Source organism: Chiloscyllium plagiosum, chromosome 1 (assembly GCF_004010195.1).
Source record: "Chiloscyllium plagiosum isolate BGI_BamShark_2017 chromosome 1, ASM401019v2, whole genome shotgun sequence".
Taxonomy (NCBI): Eukaryota; Metazoa; Chordata; class Chondrichthyes; order Orectolobiformes; family Hemiscylliidae; genus Chiloscyllium; species Chiloscyllium plagiosum.
Window position 1 is genome coordinate 275,450 of NC_057710.1, and position 16,289 is coordinate 291,738.

Consider the following 16,289-nt stretch of genomic DNA (forward strand, 5'->3'; position numbering starts at 1 on the left):
CCTCATAGGATCTTTTTTCCTTTTAGGAATGAACTGATTCTGCATCTTCTGTATTATACCCAGAAATATCTTCCATTGTTCCTCCACACTTCTCCCAGCTAAGGTATTGCACCATTGACCTTTGGCCAGCTCCTCCCTCATAGCTCCATAGTTCCCTTTATTCAACTGAAATATTGTCACTACCAATTGTACCCTCTCCCTTTCAAATTGCAGATTGAAATTTATTGTATTATGGTCGCTACCTCCTAATGGCTCCTTCACTTTGAAGTCCCTGACCAATTTAGGTTCATTGCACAATACCAGATCCAGAATTGCCTTCTCCCTGGTCGGCTCCAGCACCAGCTGTTCTAAGAATTCATCTCGGAGGCACTCCACAAAGTCTCTTTCTAGAGGTCCAATACCATCCTGATTCTCCCAGTCTACCTGCATGTTGAAATCCCCCATAACAACTGTAATAACATCTTTGCAACAGGCCAATTTCAGCTCCTTATTCAACTTACACGCTACATCCATACTACTGTTTGGGGGCCTGTAGATAACTCCCAAGAGGGTCTTTCTACCCTTAGAATTTCTCAACTCTATCCATACTGACTCTACATCCCCTGATTCTAGGTCCCTCCGCGTAAGGGACTGAATATCATCTTTTACCAACATGGCCACCCCACCCCCTCTGCCCGTCAGTCTGTCCTTATGATAGCATGTATAGCCTTGAATATTCATTTCCCAGGCCCTGTCCACTTGAAGCCACGTCTCAGTTCTCCCCACAATATCGTAGCTGCCAATTTCCAAAAGACCCTCAAGCTCATCCATCTTATTTCTAATACTTCATGCATTCATATATAGTATTTTTAATTTGTTACTGCCCTCACCTTTCCCATCAATCCCTATTTCACTCAACCTTATGGCATGATCCCTTCGGTCTCTTTTATATCTTTCCCTCCCTCCCTAAACCTATGCCCTCTAGTGTAGACATGATGACATAAAGATCAAACCAAAGGCTCTCTAATCCCCTTCCCGGAGAATCTGAGGATAAATTCCATCTGGCGCAGAGGACATACCTATTTAACTATTAACTATTCTTTTTGTACCTAAATCCCATCTAGTCTAGTAACCTGTATCTCAGTATTCTCCTCAACAATATTGTCTTTTTCCTGTGTGAATACTGATGAAAAATATTCATTTAGCACCTCTCTTTTTTTCCTTAGACTGCACAACTTCCCACTACTGTCCTTGACTAGCCCTAATCTTACTCTAGTCATTCTTTTGTTCCTGACACACTTGCAGAAAGCTTTATATCCTAACTACACTCCACAAAGTCTCTTTCTAGAGGTTCAATACCATCCTGATTCTCCCAGTCTACCTGCATGTTGAAGGTCCACATTTCAATTGTGTCCAGCAGAGATGTCCTGGAGCGGAGATGACTGAACTTCCACAACCACAATCATCTTTCTATATGTCAGGTATGACTCTAACCAGCGGAGAGTTTGCCCCCAATACCCATTGATTCCAGTTGAGAGTGTGGTGCTGGAAAAGCACAGCAGCTCAGGCAGCATCTGAGAAACAGGAGACTCGGCTGAAAGCAACGGAGACTAATGCATTTCCCTTTAGCAGTCTCTTAAGCGACCATCTCTCAGAGATGGATGACTGCCGTTCTGAAGGGACGATTGATGGCCTCCGTTGCCTAAGCCGATTCTCCTGCTCCTCGGATGCTGACTGATTTGCTGTACTTTTCCAGCACCACACGCTTGACTCTGATCTCCACCATCTACAGTCCTCATTTTCCCCTACCCATTGATTCCAGTTTTGTCCGGACTCCTTGATGCCACACTCGGTTGAATGCAGCCTTGATGTCAGTGCTGTCCATCTCCCTCTCCTCTGGAATCCAGTTCTTTTGTCCCAAGGCTATAATGAGGTCAGGAGCTGAGTGACCCTGGTCTAACCCAAACTGGGTGTCACTGAGCAGGTGTTGCTTGATAGCTCTGTTGATGACCCCTTCCATCACTTCACTGATGATGGAGAGCAGACTGATGGAGCGGTAATTGGCTACGTTGGATAGGTCCTGGTTTTTAAGTACAGGACATACCTGGGCAATTTCCCACATTGTTGTGTAGATGCCAGTGTTGTAACTGTACTGAAACAGCTTGGTTAGGGGAACAGCAAGTTCTGGAGCACAAGTCTTCAGTACTATTGCTATAGTACTATAGTCTTTGCAATATCCAGTGTCCCCAGCTGTTTCTTGATGTCATGTGGAGTGAATCAAATTGGCTGGAGACTGGTGTCTGTGATGCTGGGGATCACTGGCAGGGGCTGAGATGGATTATCCACTTGGCACTTCTGACTGAAGATTGTTGTGAATGCATTAGCCTTATTGTTTGCTCTGATGTGCTGTGCCCTTCCAGCATTGAGAACGGGGATATTTGTGGAGCTTCTTCCTCCACTAATTTGTTCAATCATCCACCACCATTCACGACTGGATGTGGCAGGACAGCTGTTTTGTTGTGGAATAGCTTAGCTCTGTCTAACACTTGCAGTTTATTCTGTTTGCCATGCAAGTATTCGTGTTTGGTAGCTTCACCAAGTTGACTCCTCATCTTCAGGTATGTCAGGCACTGCTCCTAGCATGTCCTCCTCCTGCACTCTCCATTGAACCTTGGCTTGGTGGTAATGGTTGAGTGGGGGATATGCCAGGCCATGAGGTTACAGATTGTGCTGGAGTACAGTCCTGCTGCTGGTGATGACCCACAGTGTCTCATGGATGCCCCGTCCTGAGTTGTTAGATCTGTTGAAGTCTGTCCCATTTAGCAGGGTGACAGTGCCACACAATACAATGGAGGGTATTCTCAATGTGAAGGTGGGGACTTTGTCTCCACAAGGACAGTGCGGTGGTCACTCTCACTAATACTGTCATGGTCAGATACACCTGCAGCTGACAGATTGGTGAGGATGAGGTCAATATGGTTTTCCCTCTTGTTGGTTCCCTCCCCACCTGCTGCAGACCCAGTCTAGCAGCGATGTCCTTTAGGACCCGACCAGCTCGATCAGTAATGCTGCTGCCAAGCCACTCTTGGTGGTTGGACATTGATATCCCCCACCCAGAGTACATTCTGTGTCCTTGCCACCCTCAGTGCTTCCTCTGAGTGTTGTTTAACTTGGAGGGGTAATGATTCATCAGCCGAGGGAGGGCGGTATGTAGTAATCAGCAGGGGATTTCCTTGCCCATATTTCACCTGAAGCCATGAGACTTTGGGGTCCGGAGTCAATGTTGAGGATTCCTAGGGCAACTCCCTCCCCACTGTATCCCACTGTGCTGCCCCCTCTGCTGGGCCTGTCCTGCTGGTGGGACTGGACCTATCCAGGGATGGTGATGGTGGGGTCTGGGACACTATCTATGAGGTATGATCCCATGAGTATGATTGTGTCAGGCTGTTGCTTGACAAGTCTGTGAGACAGCTCTCCCAGTTTTGGCAATGGTCCCCAGATGTTCATAAGTAAGACTTCGCAGGGTTTACAGAGCTGTTTCTGCTATTGTCTTTTCTGGTGCCTGGGTCAATGCCAGGTGATCCATTGTTTTCATTTCTTTGAGACTTTGTCATGACTGGTATAACTTGAGTGGTTTGCTTGGCCACCTCAGAGGGCAACTGAGAGTGAACCCCATTGTTATGCGTTTGGAGTCACCAGTAGAACAGACCATGTGAGGATGGCAGATTTACTTCCCTGATGGACATTAGTGAACCACATCAAGTCACAGAGATGTATAACACGGAATCAGACCTTTTGGTCCAATTCATACATGGCGACCAGATATCCTAAATTCATCTTGTCCCATTTGCCAGCACTTGGCTCATATCTCTTTGAGCCCTTCTTATTCATATACACATCCAGATGCCTTTTAAATGTTGTACCTGTACCAGCCTCCACCACTTCCTCTGGCAGCTCATTCCATACATGCACCACCCTTTTCGTGGAAGATTTGCCCTTTTAGGTCTCTTTTAAGTACTTCCTCTCTCACCCTAGACCTATGCTCTCTAGTTCTCCACTCCCCTACCCCAAGGGAAAAGACCTTGCCTATTGACCCTATCCATGCCCCTCATGATTATATAAACCTCGATAAAGTTATCCTCAGCCTCTGACGCTCCAGGGAAAACAGCCCCAGCCTGTTCAGCCTCTCCCTGTAGCTCAAATCCCCCAAGCCTGGAAACATCCTTGTGAGTCTTTTCTGAACCCTTTCAAGTTTCACAACATCCTTCTGATAGGAAGGAGACTAGAATTGCACACTGTTACAACAGAGCTGAAAACCCTTCCATTAATTAAAACAAACTCCCAGAAAAGCACCTCACCTCATAATCTGTTAAAGTATAAGTGACACAGAACTCCCAAATTCCACTATCTAAAGAAAAAAATGTCAAGTTGCTCCTTAAGTCAAATAGTGAACATGAAACAACAACTGTTCACAATTCTAAGCTCCAATTTCTCTGAACTGCTTATTATCTGCCTTCATCTCTATAACAGTAGACTGTTCCAATAAAAATATAGAACATAGGACTTTACAGCCCAGTTCAGGCCCTTTGGTCCTCAATGTTGCACCAAACTGTGGAACCAATCTGAAGTCCATCTAACTGACATGGTTCCATTTTCTTCCATATGTTTATCCAACAATCATTTAAATGTCTTAAAGTTGGCGAGTCTACTACTGTTGCAGGCAGGGCACATCCCTAAATTTAAAGCTATGTCCCCTCATGTTAGCCATCACCATCCAAGGAAAAAGGCTCTCACTGTCCACCCTTTCTAACTCTCAGATTAACTTATGTCTCAATTAAGTCACCTCTCAACCTTCTCTCTAACAAAAACAGCCTCAAGTCCCTCAGCCTTTCCTCATAAGACCTTTCCTCTATACCACGCAACATCCTGGTAAATCTCAAACAAAGGAAAGAAACAAAGAAAATTTACAGCCCAGGAACAGGCCCTTCGGCCCTCCAAGCCTGAGCCAATCCAAATGTACTGTCCAAAGCTGTCAGTTAATTCCCAAACATCTGTATCCCTCTACTCCCCAGCTACTCATGCATTTGTCCAGACGCATTTTAAATGACTAGGTAAAAACAAGAACTGCAGATGCTGAAAACCAGAGTCTAGATTACAGTGGTGCTGAAAAAGCACAGCAGGTAAGGCAGCATCCGAGGAGCAGGAAAATCGATGTTCCGGGCAATAGAAGGAATAGAGACAGGGAGCCTGCAGAGTGGAGAGATAAATGAGATGGAGGTGGGGGTGGGGAGAAAGTAGCACAGAGTACAATGGGTGAGTGGGGGTGAGGACGAAGGTGATAGGTCAGAGAGGAGGGTGGAGTGGATAGGTGGAAAGGAAGATAGGCAGGAGGACAGACCATGAGGGCGGTGCTGAGTTGGAAGGCTGGAGCTGGGGTGAGGTGGGGGAAGGGGAAATGAGGAAACTGGTGAAGTCCACATTGATGCCCTGGGGTTGAAGTGTTCCGAGGTGGAAGATGAGGCGTTCTTCCTCTAGGCGTCTGGTGGTGAGGGAGCAGTGGTGAAGGAGGCCTAGACCTCCATGTCCTCGGCAGAGTGGGAAGGGGAGTTGAAATGTTGGGCCACAGGGCAGTGTGGTTGATTGGTGCAGGTGTCCCAGAGCTGTTGCCTAAAGTGCTCTACTAGGAGGCGTCCAGTCTCCCCAATGTAGAGGAGACAGCATCGGGAGCAACGGATACAATAAATGATATTAGTGGATGTGCAGGTAAAACTTTGATGGATGTGGAAGGCTCCTTTGTTTATGCGAAGGTTGGTAGGGTGGAAGGTGAGCACCACGGGGGTTCAGTCCTTGTTACAGTTGGAGGATTGGGGTTTGAGGGCAGAGGGGCGGGATGTGGACGTTTTGCACTGGAGGGCATTTTTAACCACATGGGAAGGGAAATTACGGTCTCTAAAGAAGGAGGCCATCTGATGTGTTCTGTGGTGGAACTGGTCCTCCTGGGAGCAGATACAGCAGAGGCGGAGGAATTGGGATTATGGGATGGCATTTTTGCAGGAGGTAGGGTGGGAAGAGGTGTAATCCAGGTAGCTGTGGGAGTGGGTTTAGTCTTGCCTAAATGCATCACCTCACATTTGTCTGGATTGAAAACCATCTGCCACTTTTCCACCCGACTTTCCAGTCTTGCGATGTCCTCCTGTTTGCTTTGACAGTCTCTTAAGCTTTCTGCTACTCTACCAATCTTCATGCCATCTGCAAATTTGCTCATCATACCAACAGTGCCCTCTTCCAGATCATTTATGTATATTACAAACAACAGTGGCCCCAACACTGATCCCTGTGGATCACCACTGGTCACCTTTCTCCATTTCAAGAAACTCGCTTCAACTACTACTCTCTGTCTCCTGTTGCTCAACCAGTTCTTTATCCACCTCGCTAGAACACCCTGCATACCATGTGACTTCACTTTCTCCATTAGTCTACCGAGGGGAACCTTATCAAACACCTTACTAAAGTCCGTGTATATGACATCAACAGCCCTTCCTTCATCTATCAACTTGGTCACTTTCTCGAAGAACTTTATTAAGTTGGTAAGGCACGATCTCCCCCGCAAAAAAACATGTTGCTAATCACTGATAAGCCCATTCTTTTCTAAATATAAATAGATCCTATCCCTCAGTACCTTAGGCTCACTGGTCTGTAGTTACCCGGAGTATCCCTACTACACTCCTTGTACAGGGAGACAACATGAGCAACCTTCCAATCCTCCGGCACCTCACCTGTATTTAAGGATGCCACAAAGAAAACTGTCAGGGCCCCAGCTATTTCCTCTCTCAGCTCCCTCAGCAACCTGGGATAGATCCCATCCTAGGGATTTGCCCACCTCAATAACCTCTTGCCTGTCCAACACATCTTCCCTACTTATGTCAATGTGATCTAGATTAATCAAACTTCTATCTCTAATCTCAACATTCATCATGTTTCTCTCCTCAGTGAACACTGATGCAAAGTAATCGTTCAGAATCTCTCCTCTGAACCCTTTCCAATGTTCCATGCCCTTTCTAAAATGTGGTGACTAGAACTGTACGCAATACTCCAAGTACAGCCATACTAGAGTTTAGTACAGCTGCAGCATGATCTCATGGCTTTAAAGCTCTATCCCTCTACCAATAAAAGCTAACACACCATATGCCTTCTTAACAAACCTAACAATCCGGGTGGCAATTTTCAGGAATCTGTGTACATGGACACCGAGATCTCTCTGCTCATCTTTATTCTTGTTGCTCTTTCCAAAGTGAATCACCTCACACTTTTCTCCATTTGCCACTTCTCAACCGAGCTCTGCAGCTTATCTATGTCCCTCTGTAACCTAAAACGTCCTTCGGCATTATCCACAACTCCACCGACCTTAATGTCATCCGCAAATTTATTAACCTATGGTTCTACGCCCTCATCCGGGTCATTTATAAAAATGGCAAACAGCAGTGGACCTAAAACAGATCCTTGCGGTACACCACCAGTATCTAAACTCCAGAATGAGCATTTCCCATCAACCACCACCCTCTGTCTTCTTTCAGCTCGCCAATTACTGATCCAAACCACTAAATCATCCTCAATCCCATGCCCTTGTATTTTGTGCAATAGCCTACCGTGGGGAACCTTGCCAAATACCTTACTGAAATCCATATACACCACATCAACCGCTACACCCTCATCCGCTCGCCAATTACTGATCCAAACCACTAAATCATCCTCAATCCCATGCCCTTGTATTTTGTGCAATAGCCTACAGTGGGGGAACCTTATCAAATACCTTACTGAAATCCATATACACCACATCAACCGCTACACCCTCATCCAACTATTTGGTCACCTTCTCGAAGAACGCAATGAGGTTTGTGAGGCATGACCTACCCTTTACAAAACTGTGTTGACTATCCCTAATCAGCTTATTCTCTCTAAATGATTATGAATCCTATCTCTTATAACCTTTTCCAACACTTTGCCCACAACCAAAGTAAGGCTGACAGGTCTATAATTACCAAGGTTGTCTCTACTCTCCTTAAACTCTCCTTAAGAGTAACAAAAAGATGGGGTACTGGGCTAATGGTCGGATACTTGGTAGTGTGGATGAGCAGAGGGATCTTGGTGTCCATGTACACAGATCTCTGAAAGTTGCCACCCAGGTAAATAGTGCGGTGAGGAAGGCATATGGCGTACTGGCTTTTATTGGTAGAGGAATTGAGTTCCGGAGTCCTGAGGTCATGATGCAGTTGTATAAGACTCTGGTGCGGCCGCATCTGGAATATTGTGTGCAGTTTTGGTCGCCATACTATAGGAAGGATGTGGAGGCATTGGAACGGGTGCAGAGGAGGTTTACCAGGATGTTGCCTGGTATGGAAGGAAGATCGTATGAGGAAAGACTGAGACACTTGGGGCTGTTTTCATTAGAGAAAAGAAGGTTTAGGGGTGACTTGATTGAGGTGTACAAGATGATTAGGGGGTTAGATAGGGTCGACAGTATGAACCTTTTCCCGCGGATTGAGTCGGGTATTACGAGGGGGCATAGCTTTAAATTAAGGGGGGGTAGATATAGGACTGATGTTAGGGGTAGGTTCTTCACTCAGCGAGTCGTTAGTTCATGGAATGCCCTGCCAGTAGCAGTGGTGTACTCTCCCTCTTTATGGGCATTTAAGCGGGCATTGGATAGGTATATGGAGGATAGTGGGTTAGTGTAGGTTAGGTGGGCTTGGATCGGCGCAACATCGAGGGCCAAAGGGCCTATACTGCACTGTATTCTTCTATGTTCTATATGTTCTATGTTCTAAACAAGGGGATAACATTTGCTGTCCTCCAGTCTTCTGGCACTATTCCTGTAGACAATGACAACATAAAGATCAAAACCAGAGGTTCTGCAATTTCCTCCCTGGCTTTCCAGAGAGTCTGAGGGTAAATCCCATCTGGACCAGGGAACTTATCTATTTTCATACTTTCCAGAATTGTGAACACCTCCTCCAATTCTAACACCTAGCCCTACTGAAACATCTAAATTCCAGAACCTGCAACAGTCATTCCTGTCCCTGCTCACTCCATTTTTCTGAAATGGCCACGACATCAAAGTCCCAGGTACTAACCCATGCTGGAGGTTCACCCACCTTATTCCGGATGCTTCTGGTGTTGAAGTAGACACATTTCAAACCTCCTTCCTGCTTGTCGGTGAACTCTTGCAACCATATTTCTGACCTCACTGCTGTCAACCTCCTGGACACTGGAAGAACAATTTAGGTTCCCATCCCTCAGTTGAATGAGTTTAAACCCTTCTGAAGAGCATTAGCAAAATCGCTCAGTGCAAAATAGAATTCACTCTCTCTTAAAGGCACAGTACGTACCTTCAACTTCATAACACCTCCCCCTTTAAGAAAAAATGAGCCATCATAATGAAAAAATGTCTTCTTTTTTCTCTAATTCTTAACCCCATTATAATGAAATACATAGGACATTAATCTAAGTTCGTATTAATTTCTGTGCATTTATATATATATATATATATATATATATATATATATATATCTATATATCTATTCAATTTTATGTATACTATCATATTTTTACGACACCAACTCCTTTTCAATGGTATTTTCTCTAGTCGGTGTTGAGTTTCTTTGAACAGTAGCCAATTGGATGTTCAATTCCATCAAGGTCTTCCGTAGCAGTATAGTTCCAACTCCTACATCACTGACACTAATTGCAACCTTGTAGGGTTTCAAAACATTTGGTGTAGCTAAAACTGATGCAGTGCTTCACACGGTTTTTAAATTGACAAATGCCTCCTGGCATTGTTCTGTCCACCGAAATTTTGTGTTCTTCTTCAGCAAACTGTTAGTGGTGCCACTACATTGCAGTAGTTTGGAACAAACTTCTGGTAGAATCTGCTTAGTCCCAAAGTCGAAGCACCTCTTCCTTCGAGGTTGGTCATGAAAACTCTTCGATGGCCTTCCTTTTTGCATTCCTTGGGGTCAACCTTCTATGACCCATGGTATGTCCCCAGAACATCACTTCTGCCTTCGCAAATTCTGTTTTCTTTAAGTCTATTACCAGTTTTGCTTCACTTAATCATTCAAAGAGCTTAGCCAACTGTACTAGGTGATCTTTCCATGACTCATTAAAGATCACTACATCATCCAGATGAACTGTTAATCAGGCCACAACTCTGTTCGTGAGTCTTGAGAAGATGGGGGGTGCATTCTTCATTCCAAAAGGCATCACTTTGAATTGCTACTGAGCATTTGGGGTTATAAACGCAGAAACGTCTTTCGCTTTTTTTGATGAAGGTACCTACCAATAACCATAGAGTAAGTCCAACTTAGTGATGTAACTGGTTTGTCCACCTTTCTCCATACACCCCTCCAATCTTGATATTGGATATGAGTCCAATTTTGTTATGGCGTTGACCTTCCGATAGTTCACACAAAATTGTTGAGTCCCATCAGGTTTGGGAACTAACGCGATTGGCAAATGCCACTTGCTGTGACTCGGTTCGATGATATCTTCATTGTGCATCGCATCCACTTCCTTCTGGACCTGTGTGACTTTGAAAGGATTAAGTCTGTAGGGGTGTTGTTTTATCAGAACAGCCTTCCCTATTTCCATCTCATGCACAATAGTATTAGTCCTCCCCATCTTATTCCTGCATATGTCCTTATAGAGCTACAACAAAACTTTCAACTGCGTTCTTTGCTCAGGAGACATATGGTTCGCTAACAGATCCCACTGCTCAAGGACTACCTCATTGTTTAATATATTTTGAGGCACATCAGACTCCACAACATCTGGAAGCAAAAGTGAGGACTGCAGATGCTGGAAATCAGACTCGAGATTTGAGTGGTGCTGGAAAAGCTCAGCAGGACAGGCAGCATCCGAGGCACAGGAAAATCGATGTTTCGGGCAAAAGCCTTGATGAAGGGTGCTCCTGGATGCTGCCTGACCTGCTGAGCTTTTCCAGCACCACTCTAATCTAGACTCCACAACATCTGGATTTGATTCCTCACTCTGTGGGGCAGTAACTAACACCTGTTTCTCCAGATCCCTGTCTCTATTATACAGAAGGTTTCAACATAATCACGTGACATACCCAAGACAGTTTTTTCCAATCCGGCATCTTTACCAGATAGTTTACCTGACTCAACCTTTTCCTCAATTTGTTAGGGACCACTAAACCTGGCTTTGGAGGGCTGTCCTACCACTGATAGCAATAGTAATACATCATCCCCAAGGGGAAACGTCTGAATTTTAGTGTTTTTATCTGCCACCTGCTTCATTCTATGCTGCACCCTCTTCAGGTGCTGTTTAGCTAACTCACCCACCCAATTTAATCTCTCCCTCACCTCAGATACATAATCCAAGTGTGAGATCTCCGACTTCGGTCCTGTCAATTTCTATTTAATTAATTCTAAAGGCTTCTCATTTCACGTTCGAATATTAACTCAAAGCGAGTGCATTGAGTAGATTAATTTGGAGCATCTCCAATGGCAAGCAATATGAATGAGATACCTTTACCCAATCATTTGGGTAATCCTGACAGTATGCTCTTAACATGGTCTTCAAGGTCTGATGCCACCTTTCCAAATCTCCCTGGGATTCAGGATGACAGGCACTGGATTTAAAGTGCTGTATGTCTAACCCATCCATAACCTGCTTAAACAGCCGAGCAGTAAATATAGACCCTTGGTCTGATTGAATCTCTCTGGGTAGTCCATACTATGTGAAAAAAGCTACTAACCCCTCGACCACTCTTTTTTCGTGAATACTCCATCATAGAATTGCCTCTGGAAATCTGGTAGACACATCCATTCTGGTTAACAAGTATTGGTCCCAGTTTTAGTTATTAGGAGGGGACCTACACAACCAATCATAACCCAGGTGAAACGTTCTTCAAATGTGGGAATTGGCAACAAAGGGGCTGGTTTTATTACAGCCTGAGGCTTACCTACCATCTGGCATGTATGACACGTACAGCAAAAGTTAACCACATCCTTATGCATTCCAGGCCAGTAGAAATGTTTTTGTACCTTAGTCTGAGTCTTTCATAGCACAAAGTGACCTCCTACAGGTAGTTCATGTGTTACCTGTAACACCTCCAGTCTGTATGCTAGCAGCAACACAATCTGCTGCACTTCAGCCCATTTCTCCTCCGCACTAACCTGCCATGGCATCCATTTTCATCTTAGGATATCTTTAAGATAATAACCCTCAGGAATACATTGTGACTCCTTTGCTAAGTATGCATCAATATATATATCTTTTATTGTCTGTTGTAAATCCATTAGCCTTTCAGGACTAAACATTTCTGTCTGACTCTCTGCCTGTTCAGGTTTTTCCTGCACCATTACATCAAACTGAGTGTCCGCTAGCTGAACCTCAACTCCTTCATTGTTCTCTTTAGTTTTTGTTTCATGCAGTGACTCAGACAATGGGATCTTGTTATTATGCTGTCTGAAAAAATTACAGGATATTTTCTTTTAACTCCTCAGTTCCCTTGTCTTCCTTTGGCTTTTCCACAACAAGGGATGTCATTCCCACTTTGGATCCTGCTATATTGTTCCCAGAACAAACTGAATTCCTGTAACTGATACTCTGTTAATCACTCTCACTATAACTTCCCTAGACTTGAGTTGGCACTCCAACCTGATCTTATATAGGTGAACGCTACATTTCTGTCCATCTATCCCACAAATTACTACTGTCTCAGGTAACAGATCAGAAGGAGTGCAAATAAGTTCATCTTTTACTATTAGAGACTGATTAGATCCTGCATCTCTCAAAATTATAGCTTCTCTTCCTTCGACCCCTGTCCTCCTGAGTAAACTTTCCCCACAGAGGTGAAGTCTTTGTAGAGATCAGGTACTAATTCCATTCTCAACCCCTGCCTAGGCTGTGTACTCTCCTGAAGCTCCTAAACTTCTTTTTGGGGTTTCCTTTACTACTTTCACTAATGCCACCGGATTAGTCTCTTTTACCACATCTTTTCCCATCTTTTCTTTAATGACCAGCATTGTTACTTTACATGTCCCAGTTTACCACAGTGGAAACACCTGAGGCCTTTTACCTCCTGTCCACCCTCTGGGGCTTCTTTATTAACCTGTGGTAAACTATTCCCAGTGTGCTCTACTCTTTGTTTCGTACAGTAGGATCTCCCCTTCTCCCAATTTCCATCCCTCACACGGTGAAAATCTTGCCGGAAGCTAAATTTTGCCTTATGCACCAGTGCATACTCATCTGGATGTTGCCTGGTATCGTGGGAAGGTCTTATGAGGAAAGGCTGAGGCACTTGAGGCTATTCTCGTTAGAGAGAAGAAGGTTGAGAGGTGTCTTAATTTAGACATACAAGATAATCAGAAGGTTAGATAGGGTGGACAGGGAGAGCCTTTTTCCTCTGATGGTGATGGCTAGCATGAGGGGACATAGCTTTAAACTGAGGGGTGGTAGATATTGGACAGAAGACAGGGGTAGTTTCTTTACTCATAGAGTCGTAAGGGCATGGAATGCCCTGCCTGCAACAGTAGTAGACTTGCCAGCTTTAAGGACATTTAAATGGTTATTGGGTAAACCTATGGGCGATAATGGAATAGTGTAAATTAGATGGACTTCAGATTAGTTTCACAGGTCGATGCCACATCAAGGGTCAAAGAGCCTATACTGTGCTCTAATGTTCTATGTTCTGTCTGCCACTCTTCTCACTTCTTGAACTTTCTGTTCATCCACATGAATTCTTATCATCTCTGGAAGTAAATTTTTAAACTCTTCCAGCAGAATAATCTCTCGTGGAGCCTCATAGGTCTTATCTATTTTATGTTCAATTCTTTCAAACTCAATATACTTGTTTATACTTGTCTATAGGTTGAATTTTGAAGACTTTTTTTAAAGTTGAAATTAGGTGGTTGACTAATACACGGGCACAAGTTTTGAGGGGCTGAAATTCACACTGCAGTTTGAAATGCTATATCATTAGCAAAAGTTGATTTGATCACACAATTATTCCCGAGTAAAAAAAGAGAAACACAACAAATTGCAGTAAAGGTAATTACCGGATAAAAGCAAGAGACCAGTACGAAAATTTCACCTTTACTTTTGTCCTCGGTTAGACCCAATTCTAACCTGCTAATTGTAAACATATGGCCTTTTTATGATTTTCTAAACATTTTTGGCAAATTTGGGAATCATCTTTCAATCCCAGAGCCTCTTTAGCAATGTTAAGAGCCATTTCTCTTACACTTAATTTAACCAACCACAAGTAACCAAAATTAAACAAATTGTCTCACCTAAGTTTTACTTAAAGATCGAGGACACTAATTGTCAAGTGTTTAAATCTGCTGGGCTCTTTCGTACCCCAAATCTGTCCAAATCAGACTGGATCTGTCTAAATCTGTCAAATCACGGAGCCAAGCTCCCAAACTGTTACGACCCATCGGTGAACCCTTCTGCTAATTAAACTAAACACCCAGAAAGCTCGCTGAGTGACAGATAACTTCTAAATTCCACTATTTAAAGGACAAATATCAAGTTATTCCTTCAGTCTAAAAGTGAACATTAAACATATGTATTCACAACTCTAAGCATCCCCTCCCACCACTTCTCTTAACTGCTCATGATCAGTCTCCAATGCTATAGCAATATACTGTTCCAATAAAACACTAACTAAAATTACATCAAGTTAATTCCAAAACCACACCGCTGCTGTCATTTTCGATGTCAGTCTTCGTCCAGCTGAAGATCTCCCTGGGTTGTCTTTGTTTTTGTTGTGAATATGTTTCATATGAAAAGGTACATTTGATAGAGAGTGTTTTGGAATGTCAGTCTTTCTCGATGTCAGTTACTCTCTCAATGGCAGTTATTCTCTGACTTTCAAAATGCTTGTTTTTATATACCCCAAACATCGGATCGTCTCATTGGCAAAAACAATAAATTCAAACTCTATTTGGTTTTAGCATTCATAATTTAAACTGTTTGTTGAATCTGAATTATTGTCAAAACAGAAACCAACTCAGGTATCTATTTCACAGCCAAATGTTACATATTTTCAATTTTCCAGTACACTCTGGGGCTGATAGTCATATGACAGGTTCTTGTCAGCTGTCAGTGCAAAACAGCATTCAGGTACATTATATGCCTTCAACTTCATAACAACACAATATTGCAAAAATGGCCAACCAATATCTTGTACAGTCGCAACATGACCTCCCAACTCCTGTACTCAATACTCTGACCAATAAAGGAAAGCATACCAAACACCTCCTTCACTATCCTATCTACCTGCGACTACTTTAAAGGAACAATGCACCTGCACTCCAAGGTCTCTTTGTTCAGCAACACTCCCTAGGACCTTACCATTAAGTGTATAAGTCCTGCTAAGATTTGCTTTCCCAAAATGCAGCACCTCACATTTATCTAAATTAAACTCCACCTGCCACACCTAAGCCCATCGGCTCATCTGATCAAGTCCTTGTTGTCTTCATTCAGGGAGAGAGGGAGAGCAAGTGCAGTCAAAAAGACTTCAGAGAGAGGGAGAGGGGGAGAGAGAGAGTGCATACATAGAGAGGGAAATAGAGTACATTTTACAGAAGGAGGTTGGGAGAGTACAGTCAGAGTGAGGGAGAGAGAGATAGGCAGAGAGAAAGTAGGGGTGCAGTTGGAGAGAGGGAGGGAGAAAGAGTGCATGCAGAGAGAGGGAGGTTGGCAGAATGCAGTCAGACAGAGAGAGAGTGCAGTTAGAGAGAATTAGAATCCCTACAATGTGGAAAAGGCCATTTGGCCAAACAAGTCCACACCAACCCTGCAAAGAGTATATCACACAGACCCAGTCCTCTCCACATTTCTCTGAACTGATGCACTTAACCTACACATTCCTGAACACTATGGGTAATTTCGCTCTGCCAGTTCACCCAACCTGCGCATCATTGGACTGTGGGAGGAAACTGGAACACCTGAAGGGTCCCTGGTGCTGTGAGGCAGCAGTGCTAACCACTGAGCCAATGTGTTACTGCTCACGGTGGAGGGGGATGAGAGAGACAGAGAGGTCAAAGAGAGGGACAGCGAGAGGGAGAGAGAGAGCAGTCAGAGAGAAGGAGGGAGGGAGGGACTGCACTCCCCCTCACCCTCACTCCCTCCCTGATTGCACCCTCCCCACCTCTTAACACCCCTTTCCCCCCTCCTCCATACATCTTCCCCCTCTCCCCCCCTTTCCTCCCCTCCCCCTCTCCATCTCCTGTCTCCCCTCCCCGCCCCCTCACAAACCTCACCCTCCCCTCTGACAAACC